The sequence below is a fragment of the Mus musculus genome, chromosome 16 (genome assembly GCF_000001635.26).
Source record: "Mus musculus strain C57BL/6J chromosome 16, GRCm38.p6 C57BL/6J".
NCBI lineage: Eukaryota > Metazoa > Chordata > Mammalia > Rodentia > Muridae > Mus > Mus musculus.
The window spans coordinates 50,320,277-50,332,744 of NC_000082.6; the positions used below are offsets into that span (position 1 = coordinate 50,320,277).

Consider the following 12,468-nt stretch of genomic DNA (forward strand, 5'->3'; position numbering starts at 1 on the left):
TATACAAATGCTGATCGACTTACTACAGTGGAACAATTCGCCTCTGGTATTTCTCAATATCCCAGGGAATCCTCTGCATCTATAACATGCTGGAGATGATATCATCTGCTAGAGGCTTGGGGTCTTCCTGAGGGTGCCTGGGATAAGAAAAACAGAGAAAGACCAGAGACGATCAGGAGAAACACAGAGAGAGGAAGCATGAAGATTACCAGAGGAGAGAAACAGAGCTGAAAGTTAGTCAGAGTTGCAGGGATTAAGCAGCCAAAGAAAATCAGAGACAGGGAAGTCTGCAACTGTAACTTGGGTTTTGGGTGGGAGTCCACATCTGTGGTACTCCATACAAAGCAGCAGTGCCCTAGTGATGTTAAATTAGAAATACACGCAACTGTTCAGAAGTACCTTGAGGGCTCCCTGATTTACCTCCACCCACCAACATTCACCTTCAGCAGTTGCACACACAGTCCTCAAACAAGGAAATATTGTCTTCCAAGTTTTGAATGTGAGGGCCAGTGAGTAATGTGAGCTGCCCAAAGTCACAAGCAAACGAATAACCAGAGCACCAAATCTGACTCCAAAATCAAGTGTTTTCCTGATCTACTGTGCTTTTCCTACTTTAAAGGCATATTAATTTATACAATTTTTTATTAAATAAAATTCAAATTCTACCCAATTTAAAGTAATTTTAATGAATAAAGCATGTTACTAAGAATATTTTTAAATGTATAAAAAAAAAAACAGAATAAAGGTACATCAGGATGGTAGTAAATTTAGAACAGGAATAAAATTAAGTGAAGTAACCAGATCAAACATATTTTTTTTTAAATGAGAATTCATTTGTTTTTATGTTTTGAAATTTCAAGGTCTTAATTAATGACCCAACATATTTCAGCTGACCAAATGGAAGAACACGCTACACTTCGGTGAATTCTCTGAGGCAAACAGTGCTAAAGTGCTAAAATGCCTCAAAATTGCACCTAACCACCTACACTGAGGTACCACTTCAGGCTATGCCATGTGCAAACGACCATACTCTTTTAACCATCAGTATTTCCTCTTGAGCAATATTTACATGCTTTTAAATAACCATCCATACCTTTTGAGAAGCAGTCATTGCAACTGCCAGAAAAGCTCTATCAGAACAAGTGTGAAGCACATTATTGGATTTTACAAGACAATTTACAAAAAAATAAAAAAATAACTTCTATTCAGAAGTGTACCAGTATTTTTTTCTATCCTGTTCAGCGATGTTTAAAACAGAAAATTTCAAACAGGGCAAAAGTATAGTACTTCTCTGCCCTCTAGTGACTGGCTAGGTTTTACTAATTCCATGCTGCTTTTTCTAATTCAGTTTTGAATTAGAAATACTTGAGAATATTTTCCGAACTCCCAGATAGCAGCTTTCCATCCTTTAAGAACTGAAAGAAGACTCTTGGTCAACTGTTAATATACGGTTTGTGGAATAAACACAACACAGGAAAGAAGAGAAGAGGAAACAAACTCACTGAAATGGCCCACAGCCTACCTGGTACTACAGCCTACCTGGTTTTAAAAACAGGGAGGTTTTCTGATCCTTGTACTTTTATGTATTTTGTTTGGTAAGAACAAAGAATCCCAGTCAGTCCCCATGTTAAATCATTTATGAATTTCATACCTATGAATTCTAAAATAGTTCATCTATTCTTTTGAAGCTCAGAGTATGAAGATAGGAGCTGCTCTATATGTCACATATGGGTGAACATTTCTCTATTAATTGCAATAAGCAAAATTGCAGAAACACTTAAGGATGCCAAGTAAGACAGTCACTAGAGAGTGATTCACCCTTGAACTCTGATAAGGGAACTTGAGTTCTATTACTGTGTCATGAGGAACCAATGCATTTCAAGAATATCATTTCTGTTGTCTCTAAAACCAGTGTACCGGTTCTATGTCTACACATGTATGTTAAAAGTATGCATCACCGGTTCATCGAATGTAAACAAATATATTAATATGTAAGGATGATCTACAGGCATTGTGATGTGATTAGGAGCCCAGCAACTAAATTGGTAGAACCTGAATCCCTTCTCGGGTTTCCAATCAACAGTGTAAACTGGGGCAGATAAACTTTCTATGCCTCACTTCCTGCACCTACAACAATGGGAATAAGAAGAGGCACTGAAGAGTCTTAGTGGATGACTGGGATTTGGCTCCACTGTTGCAGTGCTCATCACAACTTAAATGACTTGCAGATATTTGTTCACCTCTTAGCTTGCCACAGTGATGCACGCATGCTCTTCCAGCACTTAGGAAGCAGAGCCAGGAAGATTTCAAATTTAAGCATTTGCGAGGTTACATAGCAAGTCCTTCTCATATAAAACACCATGGTAACAAGAGCAACAACAATAATACAGGTAACACCATAAAGCAACTTTCTGCGTTAGTCTGCAATAACAAATGCCAGTGTGATCACTGGAGCAGATAAAAGGGCCAGTCCATTCCTCCAAGCTGACAGAGGTAACAGAAGGTAACACTGAGGCAGTGTGCTTCCACTCTAGGGTGAAGGCTGCCATCAAAGATGGTAAAAAAAAATGCCAGTTTTATGATGTCAAACATATCATAAAATTGCACGGGTATATAGAGAGCATAGTCTTTAAAAGTCAAAGAGACTAGACTTAATTCCAGTTTTCTATCTTAAGTAGTGAAATAGCTCAAACAATAAAGTTTCAAACAATAAGTTTCCTGAGCTTTTCAGTTCTTTACTATATTAAATAGGAAAAATGAATATCTATATTAAAAAGATCACTGTAGAAACTACAATGAAAAATTATAAGCATAAATATATGAAGAGATAAGTTTGATAAGAGATGACTTTAATGCTAGTATTCAGGAGCCATAGCCAGGCAGATCTCCCTGAGTTCAAGGCCAGCCTGGTCTACATAGGGCATTCCAGGTCATCCAGGACTACACAGGTAGACCTTGGTTCAAGGGCTCAAGTAATAGCAACAATTATATTATAACTTAACAATAATAATATACATATACACACATATATATGTACACGGAGAACATAGCATATAAAGTGCAAAGAAAAGTTGCAGTTTTCATCCTTACTGTTTCTAGCTGGAATATCTTTTATAACACTGTCTGGAGATCAAAACAAGTGACTCTTTATTTGCCGCAGAGCCCAGAAACTGCATATACAGGTGAAGAATTTTCAAAAGGATTTTTATTAAGAGTAGACTTTACATAAAGTATTACAGTCCTTGATGTCAAAGAAAAGCTGGGAGCTCATTATTCACCTCCTTGAGATGCCAATTATAACAATGTAAGTCCTGTGGGTGAAGTGTTTAGGAAGTATGCTTACTGATGACATTTTAAAGAAAGTCACTTGAGTGCATGTGAGGAAATGATATTAGCACCTGGATAAGCCTTGATTTGAAACAGTCGAAGGCAGCTTCCAAGAAAAAGACGTTGAAATTACCTTCATAGAAGATGTGTTCTGGTCTCCCTGAGAGTGAATGTCTAAGCACTTATAGATTACTTTATGAAGACTGTCGCTCAACAACAATATGAACTAACCAGTACACTCAGAGCTCGTGTCTCTAGCTGCATATGTAGCAGAAGATGGCCTAGTCGGCCATCAGTGGGAAGAGAGGCCCCTTGGTCTTGCAAACTTTATATGCCCCAGTACAGGGAGGGGAATGCCAGGGCCAAGAAGTGGGAGTGGGTGGATAGGGGAGCAGGGCGGGGCGGTGGGGGAATAGGGAACTTTCAGGATAGCATTTGAAATGTTAATAAAGAAAATATCTAATTAAAAAAGTTCATCTTAAAGTCTTTTCTGACATCTCTAAGTGGGATTCAGGTCAGGTCTCAATACTGAGCAGCTGAGTTGGACTTGTTTAGTTTGGGGTTCTTCTGACAACTACCCTAGAGCTCAGAAACAAAACATAAAAATCTGACCCATATATTGATAAGAAATCACTGCTCTGCTTGTGCTTATTTATTTCAAGAATCAGCAGTGATCATTATGCAGTTGGCAATCAAGAAGCCTGTGTACATCCCAGCCACATGGGCACACGTACAGGCAGGTCCACTCACGTGTAGAGGCCAGACGCCAGTCTCCAGTGCTGCTTGCTCCTCAGTATCCACAGGGCCACTCATCACCCTGAAGCTTCACTGACTAGGCCAGGTTGCTGAGCTAGTGAACATCAGGAATGTCCGTCACTGCCTCCTAGGGGCTGCGATTAGCAGTGTACATCAAACACACTCAGGTCCTTACGCTTGCCCAGTGAGCACTTTACTAGACCATCTATACAGGCCAAGCAAGGATATTTATTTAAAAGCATCAAAAAGGAAATAATCTAAAGCATACTTTAGAGGCACTTAGGAACTCAAATGTAGAAAATATTCTAGCACAAAAAAAATTCATTAAAAATGTGATTTTGATCACTCGTCTGCCTTTTGGCTAAGATCAAGTGTAGTAAAAATGTGGTTTTGATCATCAATTAAAACTCATTTTAAAAAGAACTGACTGGATCATCTTTTCTAGCAACAGAATCTAGTATAACAGCCTTATTAGAAAAAAATTATGTTATGGTCTTTAAACAGTGAATTGGTCTCAAAGTGAATAAGAAACACAGTGTCTATACACAGGTGTCCAGGTGGTAGTAAATATACTGCATAAAAGCCAGAAAACTAGAAATGGGCCCAAGTGACTAAAAGAAAGGAAACCATATGGAAGTAAGTTGGGGAAGCCCATAAACCTAATTAGGTATGCGGCTACTGGGTGAGAAAGGAAAGCAGGAAAGGAAGGGGTGGAAACAAACCAAAGAACGCACATACAAAGTGCCATTTGGATACCTAATACTTTTTAAAGCTAATTTAAAAATACAAAAATACATCACCTTAACCGCAAAAAATAAACTATCAGACCTGTGAACTTTATCGTCCATTTAAATGCTCACTTTACCAAATAAACTGAAAGATATCCTCCTGTGTGCTTCCTTTCTTCAACTGGTCAATAAGGTAATTGCTATAGAAAGAGCTCTGGCATTATTGGGGTTGACAGTGATGGCTGATACTAAACCCTTCTCTTTTGATTCCTCTATAGTATACCGACTTGATGATCCGTAGCACCAATGAAAGCAGACTTGGTATTCAAAGCAGACTTGGTATTCAAAAACTGTATGGAACACATTGTCAGAGTATCACACACATGTCCATATGGGTGACACCTAGCTATGCAGAGGAGCATATGTAACTCAGCACAGATTTCTTACATAATTTCTTACATAACAGGCTTTACTGTCTCTTTTATTTGATAATTACGGTAGCAGATTTTTAAGGACAATGCTCACCACATAATAGTAGCTAAGCTCTAAACAGAAGCCAGTCCCTCTACATACTCTGCAGAAATCTAATTTGCTTCCAAGTGTCTGTAACAATGTCTAGGAGTGTAAAACATGACTTGAAGTGAAAACAACCGTATCACGAGGAGGCACTTGGTAATAAGGGGCCTCCCCTCAGTGTTAAAGAACAATTAGGTAGTACATAATTCACCTGCCTTTAAAGATAGCAATATAGATGCAGAGGCACAGGCGCAAGTTAAACTCAGTGAGTTACAGAAGTCAATATAAAGTCAATACACAATACTACTAACTATCATCTTTATAGGTCATATAAAAGGTTGACTAGAGTCATATGACCTAAAGTAAACTAACTTACATATATTAATATTGCAACTACCACATGTTCCACCAGTCAAGCCACAGTGAAGATAGAGCACAATCTGTTAGAAGGCTAACATGTCTTACAAACACTTGTTGATTAAGTGTCATGAAAAATGAGCCAAGATATCTACAATTCATCTTATCTTTACAGAGCCACCAACATTTAATGATTATAGAGCTAACTGTAAACTTAAAGGCATACAAAATTTTTAAATATTCCTCCTTCCTGAATTCAGCCAGGAAGAAATAAATATATTATAAAATAACTAACCTGGGGGTGCTTACTAACAGCAAATTTAATGGAATGCAGAATTTGAATTTGGATGGCACTAATTTGCCAATGTTTCTAGAGCATCTGTACTGCAGGCACTGTCTTCAGGTTATAGTAGCACAGCCATGCAGACTTCCTAAGTTTAAGCCTCACAACCGACTGAAGTTCCCACATGCGTATAGTCACATATACAAAATCGATATGAAAGTATAGAGTGCTCAGTTAATGTCCTGCACATCTTATATTAAAATGCACATGAGTTCTGAGATAGAAATATTACAATTTTCATCTTGCTATAGTTAGTATCTAGAGAAAGGCTTCCCATCCCCAGTGTGGCACTAATGAAAGGCTGCAGAACCTGTGGTTGCCAGGTGAGAAGTCAGATCATGGGGGATGCTCTCCAAAAGACTTGCCAAAAAAGCCTCCTCCAACCCCACTGTCTCTCCCCCAACCCCACTCTCTCCTCCAACTCCACTGTCTCTCCCCCAACCCCACTGTCTCTCGACCAACTCCATTGTCTCTCCCCCAACCCCACTATCTCTCCCCCAAACCCATTGTCTCTCCCCCAATCTTTCCCTCTCTCCTCCCTCTGCTTTCAAGTTTGAATCATTTCAGAAATAAATAGCTTTTGAGGAAACTGAAATCAAAATTAGACAAAAAAAGGTTAAAGTGCTTCTTAATCAATTAAACTAACATCTACAGAATAAGATCATGACTCAGTTTATCCTGTAGTTAGACATACATGTAGTTAAATACAGAAATGAACAGATAAAATTTCAAATTAAAGTTATTTTTGCATGAGAAGCATTTAACTGAACGAGTTCTTGCTTTTTGATTATATTTCACTTCAGACAGATCTCAAATCAACAGAGACTCAAATTATTCTAAGGCCACAGAATATATACACAAGTATATAAAAAACTAGCCAATAACAACAACAAAATGATGTTATTGATGTCATCGTAGTAGTATGTGGTACAATTGCTTGTACTATGTACTACTATGCCCAAGTGCCAATCCACTTGATGTACTTAACATAAAAGTGCACTATCATACAGTAAACAGCAGCACTACACACTCAGTGAATGGCATCTAGGCTGATACTCGAAGACTTTGGATGTTAAATTTCTCAAGGTCCATGTACTGAATGCGTGCTAGTCAGCTACAGTGCTGTTTCCAGAGGCTGGGGAATCTTTACAGGACATGACCTGGCTGTGGCTCACGCTCTCCCTCAGACTCTCTGTAACCTGGTCCAATGAGACGATGTGACCAGTGGAGCCCAGAAGCCATGCCTTCCCTAGCATGGTGGACTGAAGTCTTGAACAGGAGCCAAAACAAACCTCTTCCCCTTAAGCAGTTTCTAGACAGTACTTTCTCACAGTGATGAGAAAAACAAGTAATCCGGCTGTCTTCAGGAAAGAGGGGGAGGGGACAGGGGGAGAGCAGGGAGTAAAAGCAGCTGGAGTCATGTGACATAAGGTTCTTTGACTTCTACTGCATTACTTCACATACACAATTTAATTTCTTTTCTGTTTATCTCAACCCTGAATATATGTCAACTTGCTGTTTGGAGTCTCAACTCTCTTACAAAGTAAAAGAATGCTACCTTGAAAAGAAATGTGAATTTAGTTTGACAAGAGAGTAAAAGCAAACATATAATCTAAGAAACATAATTCTCTTGTTCTTCAACCTAATTTTCAAATATCCATTGTTTTCCTTGATAGCAGAGAATGTACAAGGAATTCATTTAACTCCTCTATTATACTTATTTTTGTTCTCTGTTTTTCAAGTTCTTAGATTTGATATCTTCACTTATAGGAGTCTCATTTTCATATTCAATCAATTCACGGTATAAAAATAAATTTGATGACTTCAAATGTCTCTTATTTCAAAGGTTCCAAAGCTGTTTTTAGCATCTTCACCATAATTAACCATATTTCTTATTTATGGATTAAATAACTTAGAAACATTTTGTTTCCATCTCATTCTTTGGTATAGAAAACAGCTTCCTCCAGGTTGTATTCTTAACCTCTAAACTATTCTTAAAACTGACTAAGAATCCAAAGGCATTTGGCTACAATCACATCTGTTAAAATTATTACACTGGAAAAAGTATTCATTTCCTTTCTCACTTTGTTAAGTAACAGTATGAATAAAGTTCTGTTCAGGAAGAAGAGATGGTGCACATCTTTAATCACAGCACTTGGGAGGCTGAGGCAAGAAGATGACGAATTTGCGATCACCCTAGGCTATATACTTGAGTCCCTAACTAAAAAAAAAAAGTTTATTAACTTGACAAACTTAGGTGAAAAGCTTACAAGCCTATTTCCCTTTCCTAATTGTCTATGCAAACTACAGACATTCCAGTCTGCAGCAGTACTTGGTCATTTGCAAACTGATTATGAAACAATAATCTAAGTTGTCTGTGAATGTAAGAAAGTGATGAGCAAAGTTCTGAGGGTCAAATACAAAAAAACTAGCTAGGAATCATGGCAGTTCCCCATTCCAGTTCTGCAGAGACAGTACTCCACATTACAAACGGATTTGTGCTTGAACAATTTTATTTCAAACATGTGCACCTGCTGGAGGACTTCTTGGAATTCTAAGCCTATGTAGGCTTCGTCTCACTAAAGAAGGGCAGTAGATGGTATTTTGGACATAAAGTCAAAACTGCCCGTCCTGATCAGACTTTCAACACTTAGGTCACTCCCAAGGCCACTCCCGGACAATGAAGAGCATGAACAGACATGGAAGCATAAATAAAAAGGAAAATAATTTTTACTGTAACATGCCATGAAACTGTGGGAATAAGAACAGCCCTCCTAGGCTCATGTATTTCACTGCTTAGGAGAGAATATTTGTAAGGGTTAGGAGGCGTGGCTTTGAGATGTGTTACTACTGGGGATGGGCTTTAATGCTTCAGATGCCAAGTTCACAGTCACTCTCTCTCCCTGCTGCCTGGGGATCCAGATGTAGAACTCTCAACCTCTCCAGTACCAAGTCTACCTGTGTGCCAACCATGCTCTCTGTCATGAGAAAGGATTAGACCTCTGAAATTGTAAGCAAGCCCCAATTAAATTGCTGTGGTCATGGCTTCTTTTAACAGTGATAGAACACTAAAACACTTGATAATGAAATGTACATGGTTTCTCAGATTCAATTGGCTCTGGCATCCATTTGTCAACTCCTAGATCACTTTTGATTTTGTATGTCATCTTTTCTGTTTCTTATTATTGTATGTGATTGCATAAATAAAAATATAACTATAAGCTAGAAGAACATCTTCAATTAAAATTTCATCTTAAACTTTATCAACAACTTGAATTCCTATTTTTCTTTGGAGTCAGTGTAACATATTTTCATTGCAATAATTAGTTCATCACTCAGAAATCAGCGGTCACATGGATACCTAGTTAAAACTGTTATGAAATGGCCTGTTTATAACTGTTTTCTGAACAGGTAAAATGAAGTAACCTACCTTATTTTCTATAGACATACTCATATATAATCGACTCAGAGTACTGCCACAAATTTAATTTTCTTTAGACCCCCCTATATTCTCTGGTTTAGCAATTAAGAGCACACAGGATATTTTCCAATGAACTCTTGAATATCTGATACTCTATTCTGCTGACTCAGTAAAAGCATAATTAGATTCAGACTTGCCTTCCTAAAGCCAAAATTTGTACCGCTAATAAATGTGGCCTTAAGATAGTACAGTGTGGTGTAAAAACAGTAACAAAAGCCTGTTCTTATTCACATTGAAACTTTGCTAGTGTTTAAATGAGCTTATAGTAAATATATATTAAACTAAATTATATGTTTTACTAGCAGTTCAATGCTAGACAATGATATGCAAAAGAAGGTTAAAAGTGATAAGAGCAACATCCAATAATAAATACAATTCTTCAAACAGAAAAGAAGAGATACAGTTATTCTAGCCACATTGATTTAACTGGAACGTTAAAAAAAAAGTTTCTTAAAAAACTGTAATCAGACTATTTAATATATTTCCTCATGTTAATTCACACTCATTTCTACAATCTTAAAACATCCATAAAGCACAAAGTACTCATGTATCTCTAATCACACCTTGCATACCCAGATGGGGAAAGTCCAGCTATTATTGTTACTAATACTAACTTTAAAATACTATTGCCATATTGTAAAGCTGATAAGGAATTTTTTTCTAAAGCAACAATTTAAAAAATATAACTTGAACAAGGATATATTGTGTTAGAAAGAATGATACAATTTATGTGTACAGATTTTATCATCCCAACCTTTTCTTCATTAAGTGATCTTGATATTTTAAATGTTTTCATGATGCAGCCACACCCTTGTACATTATTTTTACTAGGTAATAAGTGGCTGCTGATTCATCTTTTTCCTAAGGTTAACCCTGTATGGAAAGCTACTTCCAGGAAGAGTAACCACTTAGATATCTTAGGTGTGTGATTTCTAAATATGTAAGACTTCAACAGATTGCCTTGAACCAATATCAGTAAGAGATATAATGCAGAAATCAGAGATTCTGAACAGTTTAAATTCATTATTCTGTAAGAAGGTTTAACTTACTTGATGAAGATTAAAATGTTATACACAAAAACACTGACATGAACAACTGTACAAGGGTCACACTTCCCCGATCAACATGAAAGGTGAATCCATCGGATGAGAAAAGGCTGAGACCAGCTCTGATAGCACATGGCTTTTGACTGTCTCACTGCTTCCAGGTAAGAAAGTAAGATGCATGTCCAGAGCAGCTCTTACCAGTCAGGTCAAGACTGTCCATTGTGATTTCAATGGAACATCAGAACTTCCAGCTTCTGTGATGCAGCAGGATTCTGTGAAAGACACATGGCAAAGTGGTTAAAATGAGAGCCACGGAGGCCTTTCAAACAAAGCCCACATATCTCCTTTGGCCAAATAATCCCAGATAAAAGGAAAATATCCCCTTGCTAACCAATGCTTTTTAGACAACGTGGCCCAAACTGTTTATCACTGATTTGAATACTAAAAAGACAGTCCCTGCAATTACTCAGTGCAGAGTAAAGTTATCCAAACTCAGAATTACAAGCCGTCAATTCCCCACATTTGACTAAAATGAAATAGAGATTTACAAACAGCCTGCAGTGGTGGGAATTGGTGAATCTGACACTAAATTCAAGTTACTTTAAATGACATGCCCAACTCAGCTAGATAAACTGCCTTTAATTTCTTATCACTTATTGAAAGGTAACAAATCAAACAAGGCAATATAATGAACAGATGAGAAAACATCTAGGGGCAAGGGGACACATAAAACTTGATACAAAAACAAACAAACAAAACAACAACAAACAAAAAGAAACCACTCATTTTTTCCCTAAGTATAAAGAAAAAAGAAAATAGAAGTCGATCAAAGTCAGCGATGAAATGTCCATGGAGTCCATGAGACATGAGGTTAAAAGAAAAGGACAGGCACAGGCTGAAACACATGGCTTTTAAGAATCAAAATATTTGAGTTTTTGAGACACAGTTTTTAGCTTGTTTCAACTGTAATAAATCCTTAACAACAACAACAACAAAAAAAAAACCAAAACACTGTAGATATTGACTCTTACTAACTTACAGCTTCATCAATTAATTAGTTATTTTATGGCTGGACTAATTTTATTTTGTTTTCTTCCTAATGAGTTAATATTGAAACTATGGCTCTTCAGTTAAATATCAAAAATGTGTTATAATTCAGTGAAGTCCTTCTGTCAGGAATAGATGATTCAGTTGTCACTCAGGACTTTACAAAGTAATAGCAGAGAAAATAATAAATATTAATTAAATGATCTCATGTTATCTCACACCAGATACTACTGAATCACTTTCAGATAAGTATGTGGCTATAGCTTTAAAAATCAGTTATATTTTTAATAATTTTAATGTATCATTTCCCCCTCCCATTCACCACCCCTTCCTCTATTTTCAAATTTATGGCTTCTTTTTCTTTAATTATTGTTTCAGAGAGAGAGAGAGAGAGAGAAAAGAGATAAAGAGACAGAGAGAGATGGAGTGAGGGGAAGAGAGGGGAGGGGAGGGAGGAAGGGGAGGGGAGAGGGAGATTCCTAAATGTACAAATACAACCTGCTCAGTCTGTATAATGTAACCAATATATACATACATATGTGTGTATATATATATATACATATGTGTGTATACATGTATGTGTGTGTGTGTGTGTGTGTGTGTGTGTGTGTTGTGTGTGTATGATGGTCTCAGGGAGGACCCATTGACCCATTGATTTTGTGGCCATAATCCCTAACTACATTCTAAATATTTTTCTTCATGCCCACAAATAAATGCAGTTCTTATTCTGCATCAAAGACACTTCTTTGTGAAAGAGACCATTACAGAAAAACACAACTGATCAAAAGGCAGAAAACAACTGGCTTTGTGATACCCAGTCTCTACTACATCTACACTGCAATTCCTACACCTAAGGCTCATTGTGGA

At 37.2% G+C, this 12,468-nt stretch overlaps 1 protein-coding gene across 28 annotated transcripts in view; it reads right to left on the reverse strand.

Moving 5' to 3' along the window:
• Positions 1-12,468, reverse strand: part of Bbx (bobby sox HMG box containing) — a 240,623-nt gene that overhangs the window by 128,433 nt on the left and 99,722 nt on the right. For 15 of the 28 annotated variants that reach the window (NM_027444.3, XM_006522549.4, XM_006522547.4 and 12 more), the window contains one exon: positions 10,753-10,826. The gene's annotated coding sequence lies outside the window, so the exon portion shown is untranslated. Of the gene's footprint in view, positions 1-23; positions 138-10,557; positions 10,827-12,468 lie in introns of all 28 variants that reach the window. The other 13 variants (NM_001347240.1, XM_030249275.1, XM_030249276.1 and 10 more) reach the window with 3 other exon arrangements.